This window comes from Ciconia boyciana, chromosome 11 (genome assembly GCF_034638445.1).
Source record: "Ciconia boyciana chromosome 11, ASM3463844v1, whole genome shotgun sequence".
NCBI lineage: Eukaryota > Metazoa > Chordata > Aves > Ciconiiformes > Ciconiidae > Ciconia > Ciconia boyciana.
The window spans coordinates 10075154-10102472 of record NC_132944.1 but is presented as its reverse complement, the minus strand read 5'-3'; positions in this window follow the sequence as shown (position 1 = coordinate 10102472).

Sequence of the window (27319 nt, the reverse complement as noted above, 5' to 3'; positions counted from 1 at the left end):
ACACCCACCTCTCTACAGCCTCCTTTCAGGTAGTTGTAGAGCGCGATGAGGTCTCCCCTCAGCCTCCTTTTCTCCAGGCTACACAACCCCACTTCCCTCAGCCGCTCCTCATCAGACTTCTGCTCCAGACCCTTCAACAGCTTTGTTGCCCTTCTCTGGACACGCTCCAGCCCCTCAATGTCTCTCTTGTAGTGAAGGGCCCAACACTGAACACAGTATTCGAGGTGCGGCCTCACCAGTGCTGAGTACAGGGGGACAATCATTGCCCTAGTCTTGCTGGCCACACTATTTTTGATACAAGCCAGGGTGCTATTGGCCTTCTTGGCCACCTGGGCACACTGCTGGCTCATATTCAGGCGGCTGTCAACCAACACCCCCAGGTCCTTTTCCACCAGGCAGCTTTCCAGCCACTCTTCCCCAAGCCTGTAGCCTTGCATGGGGTTGCTGTGACCCAAGTGCAGGACCCAGCACTGAGCCTTGTTGAGCCTCATACAACTGGCCTTGGCCTATCAACCCAGCCTGTCCAGGTCCCTCTGCAGAGCCTTCCTACCCTCAAGCAGATCAACACTCCCGCACAACTTGGTGTCGTCTGCAAACTTACTGGGGGTGCAGTCCATCCTTTCATTCAGATCATTGATAAAGATATTAAACAGAACTGGCCCCAGCACAGAGCCCTGGGGAACACCACTTGTGACCGGCCACCAGCTGGAGTAAACTCCATTCACCACCACTCTTTGGGCCTGGCCATCCAGCCAGTTCTTTACGCAGCAAAGAGTACGCCTGTCCAAGCCATGAGCAGCCAGTTTCTCCAGGAGAATGCTGTGCGAAACAGTGTCAAAAGCTTTACTGAAGTCTAGGTAGACAGCATCCACAGCCTTTCCCTCATCCACTAGGCAGGTCACCTTGTCGTAGAAAAGGTGAGCTGTGAGCTGAGGTGCGTTCTTTGCCAAAAAAAGCAGTATTAAATCTGTTATATGCTTAGTAATAAAATATCTAGCTGGATAGCACAATGCAAATACTGAAAGCTTATTTACAGCTAAATATGCTTCATTTTGTTATTTGCATTCACATATTCATTCCTATTAGAAGCCATGTTTTAAATTTTTGAGGAGTTGCAAATTGCTGAAGACATTCTGCTTTCAGACATTCTCACTTTCCTGTGAAAAGCATTTGAGCTAGTCTTTTTTAATTTACCTTTCACTGTAAGGTCATCCTCTCCAGCTGGTGTCTGTTCCTGAAGTAATTTCAACTGATGCTCACAGCACTGCTGCTGTAATTTCTTAATCTTCCTCCTCCAAGAGCAAACCCTCCCTTACCAGACTTTGGCATCCCCTTAGCACCTTTCCCGTGAGTGCCTCCTCAGGTGTGCCCCGCTTCTGTTTGCAGAAACCAGGTGTCATCTATGCCTTACAGCCAGTGATATCAATGTCTTACCCCAGCTGGTATCCCTTCCAGCCAGCAAGGAGGGAGGATCACTTTAAGTCAGGTATGGTAAATGCTTCTGCAATCAAGGTGGCTGCTCTTTAAGTTCAGAGAAGCTCTGTAACAATATAAAAATTAACCAAAGCAATTAAGAAAAGCAAAAGTCCATCTATATTTCCTTAAGGACTCTTCTGTTAGAAAATTTAAAGAGTTGGACGTGATTTTTTTAAAAAAAACTTGATTATTTTGCATGTTTTTAAACTGTACTGTGGATATCTTTATAAAAAAATAGAGAGAAACTTGGCTAAAACATGCCTTTTCACTTCCCATCAGATGCTGACTGATTTCACTTGTCATCTTAGTCACTGTGGTGCTGTCACTACAATGGTGCAGTTTATGGTTGCTTTTGTGGGCAACTACTGATCATGCAATTGAAACACTGAACTTTGTTACGTTTGACATTTATGTTTACTGCTTTTTTAATTTACTCCTATTTACTCCTCTGTCACAGAGGGGAAAATCTTTCATTCTCTCTGGGTCTTTCCCAGATGAAAAGTAGGGATACTAATAGCTTGTTTCTCAGAAGCAACCTGTGAGCATAAAAATGTCCATGCTTCTGAAATGGTTGGGTGTTAATGTGTTGTGGACATAATGACTGATAAGTAGAAAAATACTTAAGTTTGATCTAGGCTCAAAAGTTCTCCCAGCATAAAGCACTGGGAGTTAAGGAGCAACTGTGTATTTATGGCAGCAAGCAGCAGCGTATGGGTAACAAATGATGCTGGTACTTTTAATCTGAATTAATATAACTTATGCCAGCAAAATAATTGTGTATGCAAACTAAAGTGGATTTAACAGAATGCCCAATAATACATCTTTTACGTGTAGACAAAGTATCACGCTGTAAAACTTATGTCGCTTTTGTTTTGCGTTCTCTCAGCACATGGCTTAGTGTGGTCCTGGTCCATGACTGACTTGCTGTGATGGTGTAAATAACAAAACCAACCGTGAGGTGCTTCAAGCTGAATAATACATGTATTTGCGGGCACAAAATAAGATGATTATGTTTGAGCTAGAAACTGTGTTCTGCTAATTTATTTCTGGAAGATCTTTTAGTTATAGGGATACAGTAACATTAAACTTTTCTACATATTCCCTTTCTAATCTCAAGCAGCAATAAGTATGGTAATTAGCTTTCACAAAAATTAGGTATTCAAAGGAAGCTTAATTGCATAAAATCAAGTGTATATATAAGCTGATAATTTGCTTACACAAGGCCTAAGGCAGGGCAAATATTTGAATAATTGCATTTGGCCAGAAGCCTGTGATTTTTGTGAGGGAGGCACGGTTAGTGGCTCAGCCACGTGCGGTTCTTCCACCTGAGCGATGGTGTTTGTGTAAAGCATTCGCAGAGAGGCTTAGACAGTGCTGTGGATAAACAATAAAGTAGAGTTATTCCCTGTTGGGGATTTGGATTCACAGCTCATTAAATTCTTTGGCATAGTACAAGTTATTCTTTCATTGTGTGAGGCACAGGTAGTGCTTTGTTTTGGGCTTCGTGTGGTGCACAGTTTGTCCCAAGGTGCCTGATTGAAAATACCTCGTCAAAACTGCAAGGTGTGCTGATGGTGCTTTTGAAGTTGTTATGTAACAACAAAGCTTGCTGAATTATTCTACTTTTTTTGCTTCATATTGTGAATTATTGTCACTAAACAGATTGATGTTTTCCTGGTAAGATTGATGCATATAGTTGAATGAGATTTAATTTTACGTTTTAAAAGCAGCTATTGTGTTCTGGCTTTTATGACAAAGAACCAGATATCTGACTCCTTTCCAAACTCTACTCATCTTCCCTGGAGAGGTCTAACATGTTGGTATCTATATTTTTACTGTGTGTATTATATTTCCTGATATAAAACTTAAAAAAAAACCCAAAAAACCAAAAAACCCAACCAAACAAAAAACCACCAACCAAAAAAACCCCAACCCCCCCTCCAAACCAAAACAAAAAAACCCCTATACAATTACCATAGTGACTACACAGGATGTGATCTGGTTCTACTGGCTTTGCAGGTTACTTGTGAGCATGGTGAGAGTGCCTATGGTCTGCCTCCTGGACTGGGAACTCGTTGCTGTAAGTTTAACATGAACACATCTACAACATGCCTGCATAGGCTGGCTGCAAGCCCTGGCTCTGAGATAGCAACGCCATATAGTTTTCCTGTTACAAAAGTTGATTTTTAACTCCTACAGAATCTGCAAAGGGCATCTCAGTATCTGAAGTTCTATATGTGATCCACTACGTGTATGATGACTTAAGGTTTAAGGTGGAGGTGAACAATTAATTTATTACATATGAAACCCCTAACTCTCTCAAACATCTGTGAGATTTCTCAGGAGCATGATGGTTTTAAATGTCACATAACATCAACATTTTGGTGCCTTCTGCACCACTATCCACACCTTGGCATGAAGGTGTATAGAGAGGAATGCAGTGGGCTGTGTTTGGGGATGAAACCGTAGCAACTAGAATTGAAGTTTTGGTCTCCTTTGTCTCAAATTGATGATGTTCACTCCGTCAGATGATACACCGAACCAATGAATACTGCAGCTAAGAAGTTAAAAGGTCTGTGGATGGATATTAATTTGCATGCACTTTGCAAATCTGAAGATCTTCTTTTTAGGGCCACATTCAACGATCAGGACCTAACTCAGTTCTTAGTGGCACAGAAGATGGCTGACTAAATGTTACCACATTATTTGATCTCTCAGGGAATTCACTGGACAAGACTGGTACAGGTAGAGAGCCTTAGGAGGAGCCCATTGCCTCCAGTGAAATCCTTTTAAGTAGCAAGGCTGGTGATACAAGAACTTGTGAAATAGGGGGTGCCTGTTCCAGCTTTGGTTGCATTTCAGTAATGACACACGACAGTCCCTGGAAAGCATTGTTGGTAAAGCATTCACCCTTCCTTGTGCTAGTGAGATTGTAAGGTAATAAACATTTTATTTAACATACTATATTCCACCGTTGTTTTTTGGCACTAACTGGCAACAGTCACAAGATGTTCTTAATTTTATATCAATTTTATTTGAACTGCAAGCATTTTGATACAGGGATCATAAATTGATAGGTGTTTGAGTGACTTGCATGGCTGTGTTCTGCTGCATAGCTCTTCTAGGTGATGATGAAATACAGATAGTGAGCAATTATGGCAATAATCATGGCACGTGTCTGATATGAAGGACAAGCTGGGGGAATTTTGTGAGTCAGGACCTGGGAGAAGGGAAGAGTTTGAGAACTCGGTCAGACCAAATGTTCTTCAAATCCAATGGCAATAGTGGATGGGTAAGTGTAAGGGTGGTGCAATCGCACATTGATACTTCCTTGGTATATTCTCTCATTTTTCCAGCAATTCATTGCTCTGAGACTTAGTGAGCTAGAAATGGCAACTTTGTGTTTAATAACCTTAATTAAGTTCTTTTCTGCTAATTTCTTTGAATACTTTTCTGAATGATGTCCAATTTGTTATCCATAGCAATGAGTTGGGTAGACTGAAAAAGTGTATAGTTTTGGAAGTATCTCAATAATTTTAATTTTTTCTGTTACAAACTCAAACAAAATACATTTCCCCATATATACATGCAAGCAGTAACTCCAAATTAGTGTCATAATTCTAACAACCAACTGTGTGGAGTGCATAACTGAAAAGTTATTTGCTCCAGGGAAAAAATCCCTAATTAAACTATTGGGAAAAATCTCTGTAGAGATTATGACTTTATAAAAAAAGCCTGTTCCCTTGACCTGATATGTGGAAGTCAGTGGAAATTATTGTCTTCGTACAACTTTACTGTCATCTTTACAATCAACAAAGCCTGCTGGCTCTTCATCTTGCTGTCTGCCTTTACAATATTTTGCAGGCATTATTTTTAAAAAGAAAATAATCCAAGGGTGACAAACTTAAAAAAAAAAAGAAGCAGGAATTTTTTTTTGGATGACCAAAGTACCCAGTCCTAGAAAGTCTGAAGTAGCAAATATTTTATGCTAGAGCTTGGCTTTTCCTAGGCAGTCACTGCTTGAATAGAGTCTGATAGGAAGTTCTTGTTGAAAGAAGGAATTGTTCTAGCAGTTGATCTCTTGTCTGAGATGAAATGGGAGAAGTTCTCATCTATATGGTATTGAATGAGCACAAAAAGAGGAAGGTACTACTAGTTTTGTGTAATTTCTTCAAGTGGTGGTAGCAATGGGTTTATGCAGTAATTATTGGAGCAAATTACCACCTGAGATGATAGTGGGCCACTTAAAATGAAAGGACCAAGGAACTATATTCAAAAGAAAGAAATTTGACATTGCTTCAGATATTTTATAACTTATCCAAATCCCACTGGACTTCATGTATTTATTGGAAGTGTCTATGCTGAGGATCTCTCTTGTGCCCTAGGGATGCGTTGTTCTTGGTGTGCTGAATTGCTATCTGGATGTGCTTCTCCCTCTCAACTAACTTTAGAGGTAGGGAAGCTGGCTGTCACTAGAGTGGATTTTTATTTCTTCCTATAAGAATTTGATATCCTTATCAGAAGTCCTAAAATCTTCTGTTTAACAGTTTAAGTTCAGATAGTCTCAGTTTACACAATTGACACTCAGTTTACACTCTGGTTCCAGGTCACAACTGAACAGCAGGGTATCACCTTGATTTTTGATATTTGGTAACTAATCAATTTCCAGGCTAGAGGAAGTGGTAGATCTGGACCAACAAAGTAATCTGAAAGCTATTCTGCTCAGGGAACTGTTGAGTAAGACCAGAACTGGTTGGACCTTATGTAAACCTGACTAAAGTGTTTATGCCATGTATATCAGTTTCCATTCTCAGCTCTCATGGCATGAATGATGCTTGTGCCTTTGCTTTATTGTTTGAAATAATCCAGCACTCTTGTTTTTCTCCACCATTTCTGCTGTTTTGAAATAGCACCATATCTCCATTGTTTGTATAATCACCAACGGGATGTTTCAGATTCTCACACTCCTGTGGCAATTCCAACTCTGAACTCTGCCACTGTCATCTCTTTCTGGTTAAATCTAAGGTGCTTTTTTGTGAGTCGTTATTACCAGGTTGATATGATGCTCCTTGATTCCTGAATGCCAAAAAACCCCTAAACCTTAGTAGCAGAGTTTGTAGAGAGAAGAGTTTATACGTAACTGCTATTGGCAGATCTAGAGTTGACAGAACACTTTTTAATTCAGATGTTTTACTTAACATTAAAAAAAAAAAACCAACATCAAAGGTTATATCTAAAATAAGAGAAAACAGCAGTAAAGCCACAAGCAGAATAATCCAGCTTTCCTAAGGAATTCTATTTCAAACAGAAGATTGAAATATTTGGAGGGAGGTAGACATAGCTAGATCTATCTAGACAGATGCTTTTGTTTTGACATTGGAAGCTGGTTTCTGATTATTTCAGGGTGTTGCTATTTCTGTCATATTGTTAAGTGATTAGTGAACTGACAGAAAATTGTCTACTCTATCTTAATCTTTTTGTAATTTTAAATGCTTGGATGAAGCTGATTCAAACCCTTTTATTAAGGCTTTTTCTTCAGAGTTATTGAGAAAGACTAAACCTCATACATTGCTTTGAACCAGCAGCTTTATTCTAAATTGCAGTTCTAGTTCTAGATGTAGATAGCAATAACAGTAACAGTGTACTGAAGAGGCAAATATAAAATCCAGCATTACTTATGTATCCTGGATTTATATTATTTTGTACATAATATAATTTAGAGCATATATCATCATTTAAGCTGCAGAACACACATGCAAGCTACTTAACACTTGATTGGTTTATTTGAGATCAATTGAAAGAGTAAAATGGAAGAAATAATTGCGTTTTGGGTCAAGAGAGAGGCAGAATGAAGTTGACTGTACTGCTGAAGGATATAGCAACTTCAGCATCAATAATACATAACATGCAGCTATATGAATAAATCTTTTTGGTATTCAATTCAGTGGCTCCTCATCCTTAGAAGATTAGTTTTGTAAACGCATTCTGCAGTGGTGTGGAAATTATTACCTTTGGAGAAGTACAGTACATTTAGCGGAGAACTACTTGGAAGGTTCAACAGTATGCTCCTCGGTAATATATGAGAAGCACTGGTCTTGGATAAATGCACCAGAGCCAGTTATCATGACTGACATACAGTAGGGTAAAATGAATACAAATTGCAAAGGAGTCCATTACTCTAATAGAGCCAGTTCATGGATCCTGTCGAATTGTGCAATAACAGCACAAAGTGCCTTATTTCTTGTTCTGGTTCATGTTCATCTGAACAATAAAGAGATGGGAGTGAATTTACACTTTATTGCTGTAATATTGATATAAGCTGCTAAAACATTTTCTTTGTATTTTATTAAAGGATTCAAAGCATGCTTTCTGAGAGTTTTGTATGAAAGGATCTCCTAATGAATCACTTCTGAAGATACAATCAATCATTTCTGAAAAATCAGTATATATAGTGGTCATATAATACTGTGTGGGGATGGAACTGTAATCTCTCCCAGGCACAAATAAATCACGATCAGTATTCTTAATAAAACTGGATTGTACTTGGCAATGTCTCCTAAGATAGGGGCCTCAATTACTGCTTAATATTGGTATTTCATGGTAACCATGATGGTCTGACGGTAAATGAGGCAAGGCTGTAGCAAGAGGTAATAAATGAAGAATGGCTTGTGTCATTTGTTCAAATCGTGGAGATGCCTGTACTGGGTCAGACCAAGGGTTGTTCTGCCCCATGGCTTGGTTGTGGCAGTAGCCAGCAGTGGAAGCTTAGGGAGCAGGTGAAGAAGAAGAAATTTCCTCCTCATATGCTCTCTGCCTCTAACCATTTCCAACTTGAGGACTTCCTAAACTGGATGTGGATTGAATAATTCAGTGATGCTGTTAGACAGCAAAGAAATTACCCTCCCCACAAACTTTACCTCTGTACTACTTGGCTGCAGTAGGTGCTAAACCTGCATGTTAATCATTGGAGTTCAAGTCACTTAAAATTAGGGATGATTGAAAATGTTTGGCAAACGTTTGTTCTGGTAGGATCTGGTAAGGTTTGCCATCATCAAAATGAGGGCATTGCTGTATATTGCCTTTGATTAATTTCTTACCTGGGTGATTGGCAACTCATGCAGGATGCTGGTGTTGGACCTAACTTCAGCCCTTTGGTGTCCCAAAGTTTGGGACTTCCAGAACTGCCTGGATCTGATGCTGAGAAACCCTCCTGTTGTTTCCAGGCTCCCTGGCCTTCGGACAGCCCATCAGCTGGGATATCCAAGACTCCAGCTCTGTTTTCAGAAGTGGTTCGGAAATGTGGAAATGTACTGTTTCCTAAACTGGTTTAGAAACTGGGATTTTTTTCTTTTCTTTGAAATGTTGTAGTTCTCTCCTTGTCTCTGTTCTTACTTGCAAGCTACAGCAATACCAGATGAGAAATATTTTATTGGCTATGCTTTAGTGATGAACAGACTTCCATGGGGTGTGAAAGTAGCTGTAGGGACTTAAGCTTCCAGGCAACTGGTATATAACAATAGTGTAGCTTTGTAGTACAGTGGCTGCTTGCATTACTCCTTTCCTTAGTCCTTCAGAGACTCAGTCTTTTGTCTGTTGTGACTCCAGTGCTTTATCTCCTCTTACTCTGAGCACTTAATGCTGAAAACCCCAGCCCTGCTCTTCTGTCCCAAAATTCAGGGCACACTCTTTCTCATGCTGCTTATCTAGGGGATTGTAATTCCTATGTATTATTTAACAACCTTTCCACTGATAAGATACATTTTTTTGGAAGATCATGGAGCGTTCATAGTATACTGGTGGAAAATATAGGCTGAAATGCCGAACATCCTTAAAAACATATACCTTTGAACACAATGTGATAAAGAATTCCCACCACACCGCTCTATGCAACCTGATGATGCCAGGAGCACTGAAAGACCCTTCTGGAAGGGTTAGTGAGGGGAGATCCAAAGTACATGAAAATATTTTGGAAGTAGTATTGCAAAACACAACAATCTGATTTATGAATAAGAGGAAATTAAAGTGATATACCATACCAAATTATTTTGGTTTTGACTTGGAAATATCATAACTGTCATAAAGCAAAATTGTCTTTTGATTGTAGCAATATGCATTGAAATAACTTGTAGGACAGTTAATCTTCTGAAACTTATGAAATATTTTTTGTACTGAGGATACACTTCTAAAAGTTTTTTTCCATCTAAAATATTTAATTTTAAGACTGAAATGAAACTATGGATTGCACAGGTGTTCTGGTGAGGTCTTCCTCTATAGGAGGAAGAGAAGGGCAGGCAGTCTGGCTGATAGCCTGTCTATGTGTTCACTGCAAATATTTGTATCTGGGGTCTCTTTGATGTTCTGTTATCTCTGTGTCAGGGAGTGAGCAGTGGAAAAGATGAGACTACCTCGTGTTGAAGAGACTGCTCCTGGTTTTACCATAGGCTTCCTCCATGGCCATGAGCGAGTCACTTCAGCCTATTGCCTTTGGGATGTGCTGACGGGGAAAGTCTCGTAGCACCTTTTTATAAACATGTTTGTTCTTTTGAGGACAAGACAACATCCCAGGAAAAGCGGAGCAGTAGATGTAACAGCTTATATTAGAAGTTGTAGAAGCACAAAGCTTGTCCCCTCAGCAGCCCTCACTGCTGTCTGACACCTGGCCTGACGACAGAGGTAAAGTTTTAAATATTCCATTTTGTGCATCACTGGACAAATCAGAATTTACTGATTTATATTCAACATGAAAATTGGATTTCAAAGTACCTTTAGGACTGTTGTAAGAAGGCAGCTGGCCTAACGAGAAGATTATTCTGTGATATCAATGCATAATGTAGCTAATGAATTAAATCTAACCACCTACGGTTAAATCTGTTCACGATGTATAAAAATGCACATGAAAATGAGTTTTTTATTAAAAATATCATAACTCTAACTTTTTTACTTCAGCCAGAACATACATTACATAAATACATCATATGTACAGTTGTAAGGTGAATGCACCACACACACATTTAATCTAAATATCAAAGCAAATATTTAATTATTTTCACATTTCTGTCATAAACAGGGTGGCTTTTCACAGTGCACCTATGTCAGGAATCACATGAACAATAATACCCAGTACAGGTACACTGTTCACCTGTTCAGGCAGGTGAGGAATTATGTCATACCAATTTGAATTATTTTTAATTCTAGTATTTTCTAGGTTTGTTACTTGAATGGAAAAAGAATTTTCTTAGGTTGATATGTTATGCACAATAAGTTTAATTTTAGAAGAATTTGTAATTTTGTTTTAATAATTCATTAAAATGTTATTTTGTTTATGGCTTGTCGTCACTTAATAAAAATTCTCAAATATTGCTTTATTTATAACAAAGAAGTATAATAACTTAATCCATACTATTTCAATCTATGAATTCTCTATGGAGAAGCTAAGGTGATTGGTTAGTCACTGAGCTCTTAACAATATTTAAACGTGCACTGGTGTTTTTCAACAAACATTTCCTGAATCATTCTTTTTTTTATTTAAAAAAAAAATAAATCAACAAGTTGAAGATTCAAGTGGGGCAGTGGGATTGAAATGATAGACAGTGGAATGAATCATTCTGGGCTATCACATAAATGATCTTTTTATTAAAAATGGATTTATTCATTGAACCATAACAGCTTCTTCCAAAAGCCTTTCCAATTTATCAAATTAATAAAATTGTGCTTTTTAAAAAGTGGCAATATATTAAAGTTAGAAGAAATTGCATATATCAAAAGTTCAGGAAGAATTAGCAGGCTTTTTGGATGTTTATATATTTTTGTTGTAGCAAACCACAGTCCCTTCTAGACTTTAAAGATTGTGGTTTGCGTGTGATTACCCTTGTGCTATATCTAGTTCAGAGAATCCTATGGAGTCCATCACTGTCAGATCTAAGCTGTTCCTCAGTAAACAGCATGCCCACATTGCTGCTTTTGTACCCTTAACAGACACCACAGTTGTATTTTTATCAGAGTATGTATGTGACTTGGGCTGGAGTAACTAATTTATTTTTTCAATTAGCAGAGTGGCAAGCATCGTCCTTGCAAGAAGTACTTGTAGGAATCTTTGAACCTGTGTGTTCCTCCTGGATGCGGGTTCCTCACTGCAGGAGGTAATGAGATGGAGCATGGGCTTGATTCAGAGTCCCCTTCCCCAGAAAATATAACCAAATATTTACATGTGAATGTTGGTCATAAAGGGCACATCAGGTAAACTCTGCAACGGATTCCTGGTTGTCCTCATTTACCTGTGAGTATTTTAAGCATTGACTAACTAAATTATGGACTGGATTGACTTGGTGGCAAGGTCATTTGGGTTTTTCAAAGCTGTACTGAGGTTTGAGGACTTATTCTCATCTCGTGACTTAAGTTAAAACCTTGGCTCATATTCCTGAATATTAGAATATCTCTAATTTCACAGGAATTTGAGAACCTCCCTCTACAGTGCAGCACTTCTTTTGCCTTGGTATTAGAGTTGTAAATCTGGATAAGCTAAACCATTAAAGTTGTAGGTTTAGGTGTCCTGAAGTTCTCTTTGGCTTCGGTGCTGCACTCGCCACTTTGGATGTTGACACCTCCACCTCGAGTCAGATATTTATACGTTTGTGTGTGTATCTCTATGACTATGGTGCAACTGTGTATTACATTGTGTATTGATGTTCTTACATAGAATTAGGGAAATATTGGTTTAGTCTACCAGCTTTTGTAACCTTTACCTGGCATATGTCTGATGGGTCCAATGGTGAAGGCTTCTGGAAATGATGGGGAGCGGAGTATCAAACAGGGAAAAGTCTGCAGGCAAGCTAAATGGTGACAGCCAGCACCAGCTTTTGGCTCTGGGTTCAGGCAGTGTAACCCGTATCTGTAGGCTTGGCTCAGAGTCAGCCTTCACTTCAGGTACCATCTCTCATCTCTGGACAGTGAAGGACCACCGGGTACCTTCTCCTCTTGCATCTTTATTCTTTGAGTGTCAGAAATGCAATGGGATAATGGCAGCATGTCATTAAACCTCTCACTTTCTGACTGTGTTTCGGAAGTGGTAAATTAAATGTATTAAAAGCTATTCAGGCCATTGTGTCTTTCTGGAGAGCCATGCTAACTGTCAGAGAGGCAGGAATTAGGCTTGTCTGGATACAGAAGAACAGAAATGTTTATGTATTTCAATGAGAGGTGAAATAGAATACATACATATAGGTTGAAGCTAAAGCATGCTAACAGGATTGGCTGTAATGAGATGATAATTCTTATAACCACTAACAATTATATTTCCATTACTAAAATATATGTAGGGAATGAAGACAATTATACTGCAATCGCTGTGGGGCTATGAACATATTACAGAGTATACTCAGGAATCAGACACGTATTTTATATGTTGACATCTGTAGTTGAGCTCTCACACTGGCATATATCAGGAATATTTCTTCTGAAGTCAGCAGAGTTAGAGGAATTGAAAGTTGAGAGAGAAAAGCAGGCCAACTGAATTAATTTTTTTTTTTTTTGTAAGAGAATGCAGGATGAAAGCATTCTTTTGCTAACAATCAGCATCTTAGTAAAATTTAATCTGCTTAAAATGTATTTTGCTGGAATAAGCACTGTCACACAGGTTTCTGGTTTTTAGCAGGTATATAATCTTACTTCCCATGTGATGTATATAAATCAATATACAAACATGTATACTCACTCAGCCCAAAACCAGTTCAGGCAGGGGGTATGCTGGACCCCTCCCAGAGGTGCTGTGCAATATGACCTAATATTTTCTGATGCTTTCCCTTCTCTTGGCCATCATCTGTGGTTTCTTATTTTATGTTTTTTAGGACAGGGAGTGTATTTTCATTCTGTGGTTGTGAAGTTTATAGCATAATGAAGTCATGGAGTATGACTTGAGATGCGAATAACTCAATAATTGATGACTGCTCGAGAGCTAGATCTGTCCAGTTATGCAGTTAAATGAGAGAGCATGTGCGCACAGAGGAAATTGCTGTCCTGAGGATGTCCTGGAGTGCAGTGTCCTTGGCAGAACATTGGGCTACGAGGTCAGAGCATATGCCAATTTTTTTATATATATAGAATATTTGCAGTGGAGAGTGGCATTCCCTCACTTGGAATCTTTCTGCAGGAACCCATTGCAGGAAATAGAAATGTTTCTTTGTTGCAGTAATCTTAAGTCAGTCAAGATGTTTTAAATTGTTCCAGATAAATTTAAAAATAATAATTTTGAGTGAAATTCAAACAATTTTTGATATTCAAATAATTTTCCTCAGCCTCAGTGACAGAATAGTGACCCATAATATTTAGATATGAAGAATTATTTTCCTAGACAGTGCTCCTGCAAGCTTTTAAGACGTGATCAAACCTATTTGTGTTGTATCTTATGTATAACAGTTGTGTGGTACACTTTGTTTCTGTGTTTCATTCCACTGTGAGGAGAAAAATAGTCATTGTTGCTGTCAAGGAGGTATTTCCTGGAAAGATTTTATGCTAACATGACAATACAAACAAACTTCCTTTGTCAGCTTCCCAACTGGTTCTTTCTAGTACCTTTGGCAATCATGTTCAAGGGGGATATTGTAGAAGATTTGGGTACTTGTCTCAATGTGCTGGCGAGCTTAATTTTTTCATTTAAAATAGTTTATTTATATGCTTTATTAATTTATTATTATGTATTTTAGAAGACTTATCCTTGAGTTGCCTCTTAACGAGCTGAACTCTGAGAAATTCTTGTTCACCTGGACTCCAGCCCCATGGGTATCTATTGTAGTGACAGGTGCTTATGTCTCTACTCTTGCAGATAAAAGCATTCATTGTATGCTTGTGATAATTCTCCTGTCTCAAAGTTGTCCTCCTGAAATGTCTCCAGACCGCTCTTCCAGGTCTTCATCATTGTGTAGGTACATGGAGGTGATAAATGGGCTTCACCTGGAGGATGAACACAAGAGTTGAGGCTGAACTCTTGTGTTTAAATATCGGTGTTGCCAACACGGCCTTCAGCAGGACATCTCCCTCTGAGAAATTATGTACTCTCCTCAGAGGCATTTTGATCACTACCTAATATTAAGAAAGGGTACATGAAAAGAGCCTTCAAAAGGTACTTTATTCCACTTAAGCTGTACAATAAAGTGAATTTTATTTCATGTGATAGTTGTTTACTGTTAAATAGCATCAGCAAAGTTTCATTTCTAATTAACCTGTATACCAAGAGATTTCTCTTTATCTCTCAGAAGGTAAGTATTCAGACCAATTCATCTGTTCTGGTGGAAGGTATGCAAGTGTGTATGCAAAATAGTCAGCGAAGCCTCTGACTCTTATTAAATTTCCAGTACAGGCCTTGGTGTTACAAGCTTTTGATCAGATACAATCTTTTCTCAAACTCAGCCTAATATCCCTAGGTGGCAGCTTTTTCTTTACTTTTTTTTTTACTCTTCTTATTTTATCAGGCACTTTTCTCATCAATTTTCTTCTTTCTCTTTCTCCCTACAGGAGCTCAGACACGGAGCAGTTTTGATGCAGTTATGTTCTTAAATATGGAGCTGGAAAAGCCACAGTGCCAGACGAGGCAATTTGGTTTGTCCCAGAGCTCAGCCTGCAGCAGCTCTGTCTCTGCTGCCTCTCAGTAAGGCAGAAAACATCCATGCACTGACTAGATGTTTTGGAGATGCAAAGCCTTTCCACCTCCCTCCTCCCCTCCCAGAGATGTCTTCAAAACCTTGCTTTGTACCTATACTGCCATATCATATTCAGTTTAAGTGCACAGTCTCACAAAAAGGATGTGATTTTGCACAACACTTTATTTTTATTCAACAGTAATTCTGCACATAGCCTGCCATGGTGTTTGATCAAACTGGTGTTCAAAGGTCCTCATGCAACTAGAAGGACAAGCAGATGGGTAGATGGACAAGCTGAGTGCCTAGCTGCCATGGAAACAGATTGAAATCAGGTAATAAATTAAAGCTGAAAAAAGTGTTATCACTTCAGGAAACCAAATGCTTCTCTATCTTTCACTCTTCTATAGTTTCTTCCCTTCTAGACACACAGATAGTTTGTTTGAATTTGTTACCATGTATCAGCTTAATGAAAGAAGTTCTAAATTAACCTGAATTACCTTGCATTAGCTACAGACCAAGTGTATGCATAAATGTTGAAATCCAGCTGCTTTCTGAGAAGTTGCTGTTGCACAATAACCTACTTGTATGTCTGAACTCTTGGAAAATTTATCCTTGGGGGCTGACTTTTCAAATGAACCTGGAAAAATCTCATTGTCAGGGAGGGAAACTGGGCATCTGTGTCCTGCTAATGGCATAGCCGGTCAGTCTGGAGAACAATTTTGGATAAAAAGGAATTTTCTCCTTCTACTGATTTAAAATAATAAAGAATATACTCAGTGATGATAACAATTGGCTGTAAGTAGGCAATGTTTGTTTTAATAACTGTCTGGATGCGGTATATGGAACACATGGAGCCCAGGCTGGGCTTCATCCACCTTACAGCTCCGGTCTGATCGCCCTGGTCTGTGGCTGGGGGAGAGGCTGCTGCTGTGGGATGAAGCCCTCGGGATGTGGGATCTGTTTTGCATTCCAGCCGTCGGTCCCTGATCCCTTTGGTGTTCGCTCTGTCTCTGGGCTCATGCTGCTCAGACCTGGAGAATGGGAATCTGGAGCAGCAGCTGCAGGGTCTAATGCATCTGTTTAGCCTCTTGCAGGTAGATTAATAAATCTACTGGCATATATTTCTATTTCAAAAGAGCATTTTTAAATCAGTCCAGGAGGTGGAATGTTTGAAAGGCCCTGAAGGTGCTAAAGGGACATATTCAGGTGTAATTCAGTGGCAATCAAATCCCAGTCAAAAGTTCTAACTTTTTGACTTCTTTAATTGACACTTAGGATGGGATTTTCAGCTGCCCTGGGAGATAAAGTTCCACTGAAAATCAATGGGACTTTTGCACTTCTAATGACTGAAATGCCTTCAGAAATCCCATCTTAAAGACTAAATTACTATCTCATTTTCAGAAGTTCTCAGCAGCTTTGACTGGGTTTTCCTGCTGCTAACTACCACTTGGGCCTTTCTAAATCTCCTCCCTTAATGATCATGAGAATTGTGGGAGTGGTGCTTAGGACACCTGGAAATAGGGCACACATTTGTGGATTTTTGAATCAAAATTTTAAAACACTTGCTGAAGAACTATAGTGTAGAGATGAAGCCTTGTATTATTCCTGCATCCCTCTTTGTCAAGTTTTCAATTCCCTATTTGATCTACAGGATCTAAATAAATCAGTGTGTGTGTCTGTCTTATCCAATATCTAATTAAATATGAAGATTACAGATGTACTCGAACTGAAAAAAATGAATGCTTGATATATTTTCATTGAGATCTGGATTTATAATGAAATGATTTATTACTTCCAAATTAGAAGCATTAGGAAAAGTTAGTGTTTGTACTTTTGATTGCTACAAACTGTTAATATTTACATCTCATGTTTTTTATACAAACACCTTCCTTCTTTTGTAGAAAACTGCTCTGAGATAATGATGTTGCCCTTCTGAGATTTTTTCTTTTTTTCTTCTTTTTCTGCTTCACCTTTTTTTTCCCCTCCTTTTTAACTGAGTGCAATGCCTAAGGGAGAAGCTGAGCTTTAATCTATCACATTTCTAGTTCCAGTAACTGAACTCAATCTGAGGCTTGAAATGCCATACTAAAAATAACATTTGGGGTTGCTACAGCTGTTTTCTTGCCTATAGTTTTAATTTTGGATGAATTCCATAAACTTGATTTAACATTAGTATTTAGTTTTATATCTTTCCTTTCAGGAATATTTTTCAATTGCTCCTCAGGTTTTGAAAGTGTGTGGAAGCCATAAACGAGGTTCTTCCCTCCAAAAAGTTGCTGAGATGAATATGGTGAAATAATAAACTTGTGCATAAATCACTATTTATCTTCATGGCAATAAGATCACTTAGTGATCCAATGAGCAAATTCTCTTGTATTTTAAGAAAGAAGGCTGATGAGAAGGAAAACAAGATACTATGGTAGCTGAGAAATACAAGCGTATGTTATTGAAAAGGTGGTATAGGTGATAATGACTTTTAGCTGCTAAACAGATGCATGGGCGGGAGGCTCATGCTATGCATCCAGCACAGTCAAGTAGGGATGCACTGCACAGCCAGGTTTCATGATACTTAAAACAAGAAGATATTGATGAAGAAAAAAAACCCCATACAAACACTGATGGAAAAAACCTCTTTTGCTACTCACCTGGAATGCAGACCTCAGAATAGCTGAGTTTGAGTAAACAGTATGGTTGGGACATGGACTTTTATTTATTGGAGATGAATCAGAATTGCAGAAGAGGAAGACAAGGCTGTGTTGTGTTAGCAGGCAGAGTCCCTGGGTTATAATGCTTGTTGTTAATCTGAGGGGTTTTTTTCCCCAGAATGAGACCTTGGGTGAACTATGAACTAGAATTACTAGCATTAGAAAAGACTTTGCAGTCAGTTTTGTCTCGACTTATATGTGTTGTTTGCAATATTGAGTAGGTATTTGACAAACAAATGAAATTAAGAAAAAGACCTTGCTCATTTAATTAAGAACCATATAAATAGTGGCATACATTAGTGAAAAAAAAATCTGTCATCTTTGCTTTGAGTTTCCCATAATCTGGCATAAAAATAATGTGTAATATAAATGTGTTTATACCTTAGTGTATGTTGTTAAACCATTTAAAGTTAACAAATGTTTGGCTGTTTCAAAACTTTAATTAGCATTTAACAAGAAAGCAACAGTATAGTCAATTAGAGATCTAAGCAATAACACACACTCACTTCCATTTTCTAGCAATTAATTGATAACTAGTTTACTGTGGGCTAATAATTAAATGAGAAAACATTCTGAGCAAATTGAAAGCACTGATGCAAATGAATTCTGCATTTATTCTTTTCAAATTCACTGACCACGTTATCTAATCTGTTGGGAACAGAGAAATCCTGAATTATACTAAATATATACTCAGGCTGACTAACCAACCCTTAAAGCAACATTAGTCACTTTCTGGAAGCTTTAATTGCTTTCCTGAAGGAAAAGTCTTAAAGCTGTGCTGAAGCTGGTGAGTGGAGGATGACTGGTACGCAGGGCAGCTGATGCTCTGCGGCCTCGTTGATCTCTGGCAGATTGGTTTCTCTTTCTTGTGCTTGAGACAGCAACGCCGAACAGACATGGTGGGGATGCATGGCGAGGCTGTGCAATCAGCTATCACATCCGTCTTTCCCAAGAAGAAAAATCTCAACCATGTCTGAAAACAAAGGGGTCACCATTTCAGCTACGCTGGTGTTGGCAGCAGACATGACTCTTGTGCCTTCTGCCAACTGCAAGATAAATGAAATATTTGACAAAGAAGAATACAACTAGGCAAAATCACTTGGTACATTCTGTACGTGAAAATTGAAGACATTTTTCTACTGAATGTAGCAGTGATCATTGGGAATAGCTCCTCACAAACAGGAAACATCCCTATCACCTGTACTTGAAGTATAGCAATCTCCAGTGTATGTAGGAGAGTCTCATTTTGTCTTGAAGTTCATCTATTTATGATATCTTCCTCATCTGGACGGGCAGTGAGGTGAAATTGCCTGAGCTCTATTAAGGTTTAAACACAAGCCATTCATTCCAACAAAACACTCCCCAAAAGACAGTGTTTCTCAATACCACTCTTACCCCTGACTATCGCAAAACTTCTGTGTCGATATGAGGGAATAAGCCCTGACCATTTGAATTGCTTTTCCAACACCAACATAATGGAACTGTAAAACAGTAAGATGATACCGGGTGTTTTAAAAGACTTTTTTTTTTGTCCCTAAGATTCTCATTTGTTTGTCTTATCTAAATTAAGAGGTACTGTTTTACTAGTGTGAAATCAGTATATGGGACCTCATGGCAGTACTTGAACAAGTATTGCCTAAAATAATAATTTGTGTTCAAAATTTAATGTATTGTCTTTTCACTCGCTAGTGCAGATTGGGAGATTATGGAGAATTAAGAATGTAAACTATGTTTAGTTTCTTGTTTAAGACTTGTATCCTTCTCCCTTCCATATAAACACAGCCTTAGGAAAGGAGCAGCTGAGAGATGCTGAGGACAAGCCCTGGAAGCGCCCATCAGAGTGATGCTGAGCTGTGACATCTCCTGTGAGTGAAGATTGCCTGATTTCCCTCATCAGGTACCTTCACCTCGGGGTGAGCACCCTCTTTCTTGGCTGCTTTATTCCCAGAGACCCTATCCACTGTTTTTTTCATGGGCTCTCTTGATTACTATAAATATAATTTCTCTAGAAGTTTTTTTTGTCATCTCTAGCCAAGATGAATGATGACATGTCACTTCCTTGTTTATTTAATAAGTAATGTATACTGGTATTGCCAGTAAGAGTTTCTGATTTGAAGCAGTCTCTCTGAAATTCTTTCTGAGCTGAAAAACAGATAATACTGGAAGTAACTTAGACGTTTTGGGATATTTCATGTCAAAGAAATATGGTAGAATTACAGAATAAGAATTGATTCACATTTATCACTGTTTCATAATTTTTTTTTATTAAACTTTATTCAATCCTTGCTTTCCAACTCATTACTTTGTCTCTGGTTGTGACAGACTTTTATGATTTATTATGTCCTCTTAATAGATATACATTTTGAGTTACAGAGTGGTAGAGCCATATTAGTTCTTTCAGTCCTTTCTAGTGCCAATAGAGGATTACTTTGGGAAATACTTGCTTAAAAAGGCTTCCTAAAGCTTATTTCTAGCTTGAAATAACTCCAGTGATGGGTTTTATAGCAACTCGACCCATTGTCTGAAGAAAAGGTTAATGTACGAGAGTCTGGATACTTAGACATTTCATAGTATTTGGGTTTTCTCTTCCTCTGGAGTGTCATATGCCTTAGTATTGGGGGTTCCAGAGTTGTTATGCTTAGAAATAAGGGCAAATCAGACCTTATCCTTACAAATTTTCATTCATTCCCACCAGCTGTTGCGAACACAAATATTATCATACTATATATGAACAGCTATAATTTGAAATCATAAATAGTGCCTAATTTTACTGGTATTTACTACACAGACATAAATGGAGCTAAAACTAACTGGAAAATAAAATAAAAGAACATTTATATCTCACATAGATATCCGTGCTAACTTGAATTTATTTTGGTCTGATTAAGTATTGCGTATAATTTTTCATCAAGCTATATATTTAACAAAAACAGTCTATGATGTAGTAATTAGAAGAAAAATAATGACAAATATAAATGCAATTTATTAAATAGCAAATAAGCATGTCCAGTCACTAAAAGAGTTGCTGTTTATAGTAAGTGAAAATAGTACAAATCTGAAACAGCTATCATGGATATTTCAGGTAAAAAAATGTTTTATGGGCAGACTTGAAGTTCTGAAATTTGGCAAAATGATTATTTGCCATAATGATCACTAAGCAATTTATTCAAGAAATACAGCTCTTCATGATTTGTGGAGTTTCTAGGCATTTCTTGCATTCATTCATATGTTACAACTCATTTATTTATGATTTATTCAGATGTCCCTTCAAAACTGTTCGTTCTGTGGAATGAATGGGTGTTATGAAATTGCGATGTGCTGTGGTGAATCCCTCAAGAAATGACCTGTATTGAATTAATTTATTGATGTGATAACATTTGAATGTTTTTTGTCTTTTGTTTTAAACTTGTTAATTTCTCCTGGAGATGTAACTAAGATTTGCGATAGTCATGTACAGTACAGTGTTTTCAAAATCAAAATATGTCCTCCAAATTATTTCAGGGAGCAACTGGGTCAATTTGTTAATGAGATGATGTCCAGAATGGCTTCTAATATTGGGTAGCACCTTAGACCATGGAAATCTTCTTTATTCCCTGTTGTTAATAACTTATTATTCCCCTATTATCATTGCTATTATTTATTAATGGCTGTTCCATTGCTTCAGTCATGCTCATCATCCAGTTTTACATTAGCAATATCAGTATGTTCACCATGTCCCACATTACCACGTTGTCAGCATGACTATCCGGAGTGCAGCCTTCCAGGGCAAAGACATCTAGAGGTTACTTTGCTGCAAGTGAGCACAAAATACCTACTTTGATACTAATAACTTCTGGCTAGTGTTATTTCATAAGAGGCCTGATTTGCTCTGCTGCTACAAGTTGTAGTTGCTCTTAAAAATCCAGCAAGCTGTCGGATCCTCAGAATCCCACAGAACCACCTTTTGATTCCCCATAGTTTTATCTGGTCCTGTTTGACAGTAAGGCTTTTTAAAGCCTCCTGTTAAGAAGAAGATACTGTGAGTGTCCTGGAGTGTCAGCACTTGGCAACCTGAAGCCACTGCTAGGGAACTCCTTGTGATTAACAGTCATGGGTCTAATCCTGAGTCACAATTTATTCTTGAGTGCAAGCAGTAAGTGGCTCCTGTCTTTCCTACGTCTTCTTTTGCAGGAGTCTTCACTTGAAGGAAGCAATGAAGTTTTGCTGACAAACATGGAAATTCAGAAAAAAAACCTCTAGCTGGGCAAGATGAACACTATGGTTTAAGTTCAGCAAGCAGACTTTTATTTGGAATTTTTGAACCTGCAGAAAACCCCAGTAACTTAAGGAAAAATAACATGGAGAACCACACAAGTGGCAGGTAGATTTGCAGGCTGCCAACTTAATCGGCCAGCTCAATCAGCAGGAGGATAATATAAATATAATCTGAATATTCTCTGGATGCTGGACATGTCATGGCAAACTCTTTTGTGAACCGTCTGCTTTACGTGCAGTGTTTGATCATCAGAACATTTGGCTTTGAGCACTCGGTTCACAGTGAATTACAGCACCTCACTGTCAATGACAAAGGCCTAGAAAATGTTCATATTTATTTTAGGTTCTCATAGAGATATTGTGTCTTAAAAATGCACCGATTAAAGCAGTTATCAGATGATCAGCATAGTTTAAGGCCCCTTATGCCATGAGAATATCAATAGTGCAGTTCTAGTCAATAGAGAAACTCACTTTTTCGGATGTGTTCTGAACACCAAATATTATAACTAACACATGTTCTAATCAAATGGTCTTTTTACACTCCTTAATTTAACGAAATTTAACCAAAAGCCCCTTTGGTTTGTGAAACAGTTTCCTATATCCTTTCTCCTATCTCATAGCTGAAACTTCTAGCACACACAATGTTCTTTCAGAAAAATATCTAAAAAACCTTTCCCTTGCTGCGTCCCTTGTGTGCGCTCTGTCTTGAGCTCCTCCAGCCTCTTCTGGGCCTGCTCCTGCTCCTTCCCTGCCCTCTCCATCTCTTGAGAGCTGTTGTTTTAGAGCATTAATGCAAGGCTGCCTTTTAGATGCAACTTCAAGCGTCCCTCACTGTTGGGGATTGCTCTATAGGTTCGAAGGTTTTTTCCTCGTTGGCCACTTCCTTGTTCTACTTGACTGTTACAATTTTATTTCCCTCTTTTTTTTGCTGTATTCAAACCCTGTGAAGACCAATATGTGGTTGTTAACTGAGAACAGCAACATGCTACCTGATGTTTGCAATCAATACATGTGCATGGTTTTCTTTTCGATAGATCAGTGGGTAACTCAGATTTTTCCTTTATGCTAAGCTTAGATTTTTTTACATTCTCTGAAAATATTGATTAACCTTCTTGATTGTGAGGCTATGATTATAAAATGATTTATTATCTTTTAATTTCTCTGCATTTTCCTGGATCCTGGCAAGACTGGAAGCCAACACCAAGATAGACCTTGCTGTATCAATGTTGACGTTGAGAACTACATACTAGGTATGAAGCTACTTTGTACATTTGCATCTCTTTTCTGTCTTTCATCACTAATCAAATATTTGATCAGATTCTGCATTTCACTGTGTAACAACATTTACACACACTCTGTATGTGCTTATAGGAATTTCTATGTGAACGCTTTATAAACTTGTCCCTTCAAGTTGAAGGAATGAAACAGACTTGCTCCAGACACAGGAGGGCTCATCAGATGTTGCGTGTTGTTCAGATTATAGAGTTGCTCCTACGGTACACTGGGATCGCCTTCTGTGGTCGCTCCAGCGTTTCTCACCACTTGCCAGGATTTCTTCTTCTTTTCTTCCAGCAGGGTGCATTGCAGTAGTGCTGTTCAGTTTATCTTGAGCTAACCCTGCTTTTCTTGTTTTGTTCTATGCATAGTTGTTGATTTTTTTTTTTTAATGGATTGCTTTCAGAGAAATCATTACCAAACATATAAAGAACAGGGAGACTGTCCTTTCCATAGGATATGCAAAGTGTAATATCCAGCTGAGATGTGATTAGCAAAAGCTTCTGCTGTCTCAAACAAAAAGAGCCTCTTTCATTTCACCTGTGGGATACATTTCTTATAGAGCATTGCCCAGCTGTACAAAGCTGGGTCTGGGGAGAGGGAGGATTGGAGCAGGGATGGGCTGCCCTGTGCAGCCTGCTGCGGGGGGGACGGGGACAGCAGGGGGCAGGGGGGCTGCTTCTGGGCACTGCTCTGCTTCCACTGGCTACACCAGTGGCAGTGCTGACTGCCAGTTTGCAAATCGAATGGTATTCCAAATGTGGTTAGCTTCTATTTAGACTTAGAAAAATTTCCTGCTACTCTGGCTCCCACAAGAAATTAAGTTGGTAACTAAAAGCATTTGGCGAAACTTTCCAGTGTAAACTGATATCCAGAGGTGGATACCCCTTCCTTCCCCAACCTCAGATGCTATCACTCTTTTTCTTTCCAACCAGAAATATTTGTTTAAATGGTTTGATTCATCTATACTGACTCACAGCTTAATGGGATTTTTAATATGTTTATCTCCGTGTCTCATTCTAGTCTGTGTGTCTACTCCCTCGGACAAACTCTCCCATGGCATGCAACCCCAAAGGCAGGTCAAGGTCCACTGGCATTGCAAGAACCCAGCCTACAGAGGTGAGCAAGAGTATAGGTGGTTCACGCTCTGCATGAAGCTTCTGCAAGGCAACACGTCTCCCAGTTTTTTTTAGTTTGACTGTATTAGTTTTTTTATGGAGGAAAAAACCCACAATTTTTTGGAGCCTTCTATGTTATTATTTTATTAGCTCTAGACATAACACTCTGTATCTTTGTAGTGTTCAAGACCTCATGAATTTAAAAAAAAACAACCCAGAAACCAAACAAAACATGTTTCTACCCAGAAGGATCTTTTATGACTGTACTGTGAGATCCTTGTGGCCATAGCTGCTGCTGCAAAGCTCTAATACTTACCTTGGACACACTTATAAATCTCTGGTACTTATCCTTGGGCTTGGTTGCTTGCAGCTGTCACAGAAGTGTGAGACCTCTGACTTTGACCTTGCTGATATGAAGACTTAAATGTGAAGCACTCAATATTGACAGTAATGCCGGGATTTGCTGGAGGGGCCACTGAGGCATCCCTCTGAGAGAGTCCCTAGACTGTCATCCATAAGCATCCATCCGAACCAGCCTGACAGCACACTGCCTACCAGCAGTGCCATACAAAATTGGGAGCAAGAAACATTTCTTCTTGTTAGCAAATCTTTGTTCAAATACCTATTTTGGTGGCTTCCTACATGGAAATATGAGTTGAAAGGAGTTATGTATCTGTTCAAAAGGTCTTCATGTTATGTTAAAACAAACAAAACCCCATAAACCCTCTGTCTGTGGCACCTGGAGATTCTCACAAGGCTCCTGGTAAAGCCAAGGCTTTTATCCTGCCTGTACCAGTGAGTGTGTCCAAACAAAGAGGACAACCTCTGCCACTGGGTACATCTTCCTGTGTAGGGAGCAATCACTCTGCCGGTCTCTGTCCCACGGTGCGAGGGCTGTGCCGCTGGTGCCAGGGCTGCGCTGAGGAGCTGAGCCCGAGACCCTTTGTCTCTGCAAGCGTTGGTTGCTGGAAAATATGACAAAAGGAGTTCTACAATGTTGTACATCTGCCAAGCAACTCCAAAGGCATTGCCTTTTTCATAACCTCACCTGTTTTTATTTCCTGGATCAGTTCTTAATAGCTCTGCCTTAGATTAACATTCTTCTGTGGAGAGCATTTTCTCTTTTCAGTAGTCTTTCTGATTTTTTTTTTTCATTCCCTTCTGGTCCATTTTGTGGGAAAATTGAAGCACCTTCCAGGACATGTTGTTTTGACAGAAGGAAAATAACCCTTTTTTCCTTCCTGGTGGGAGCAGCACTGTCCAAATTGGTGAGATACTTCCACTCTCAGACATTTCTGCTCTCCTGGAATGGAAGCCGGGCAGTCATTCTCTTGCTGTATGGAAAATGAGAGTGTTAGTATTGGATTTTAAAACTATAACAGGATGCATATGCCTACATGACACAAGAAAACAGTATTGCAAAATCAGCTACAAAAGGCACATTCAGAAAAAATGCCCATGACAATGGGCTAGCACTTTTAATCTTGTTTTTACAATTTATAGATCAGTTGTCTGCCTTAATTGGCTTCTCAGAATACATAATCTTCTGAAACAGTCATGGAAGGTGAAGGAAGGAGGAGGGGACAGAGCCCCTTGTGAGAGGTTATTTTGAAATAAGCAGTTCAGCTTCTGTTTGGGTCTCTGTCACTGGGCTCTTAATAGATTAATATCTCCTGAGAGAGGTTTCCTGAGGTGGAAGTCTTTTCCAGTTCTCCCTCCATCAGTAATTCTCTATGAGAGTAAAATATCACCCTGATTTTAGGTGGGGTGACTTTTTTCTAAATATCTGCAAATCCAGACATGGTGCGAATGTTGTCCTTAGTAAAGCAGCAAGTCTTGCCTTTGGCTTGTGTGTGTGAACGTATCTCACTTTTGTACCCTCGCTTTGTCAATGAATCCACAGGCGTGAAACAATGCTCGTTCTGAATTGTTTGAATTAAGCAAGCACTGTACAGCTTGTTTCTCTTATTTAGTGACTGTGCACAGAATCTGGAGTCATATGCCAACAGCGTAAGCAAATAAAAAATGCAATTAAGATCGGAGAGTTCTCAGTTCTTAAGCAATTTAATCCTACAGGCTAGAAAACCCTTGGTAGAGCAAAATCCAGGATAAAATATAGCTTTTCTGGCCTTTAAATCAAAGATTCCTGACAATCTAATAATGGGCTACTGTGCTCTTGGTGACAACCATTTTGCAGTGGCAGCAGTTAGGTATTGCCTTTGTCGTTGCTCCTGGCTGGACGTGGACTGGCTTTATATGCAGATCCTTCACAGGTGGTGTTGCAGAGCAGGAAGACCAGGCATGCCAGTTAAATAAATTGAACTTCCATGCTTAGGCTAAAGTTTGAAAATGTGGAGCCTTGAACGGGGTAACTGCAAGCAATAACATTGCAAGAGTGTTGAGTAACAGCAGATTACCACAAGGACTTTTTTCTTTGTAATATGATGTGACTTAAGTTTTTGTTCTTGCTGTGACTAATTGTTGAATATTTCGATAAACATATTTACTCTTCAGAATGAAAAGGGTCAAAGTCAGCTCTTCAGGGGGATGTTATATTAATAAACTGCTTTTATAGACTTTCTTGTACTTTTAAGACTTTGTAAGAAAAGGTGTAAGTATTTTAGCCTTGATCTTAGAAGCTGCTTTAATACAGTTTACAGTGAAATTATTTGTGTGCTGAAAATTATATGTGTGCTGAAGTGCTCTGCTAGACTGAGGCCAGCATGACCTTGACAGGGATAAGTCTGCATTTTTCTAGCACCTTTTATGTTAGTTTTATCAGCTTCCGAAGCGAATCTCGGTGAAAATCTCTTGAATCTTCCCTGGCTAGCACAAACATTTACTTATCCAGAGTTTCTGA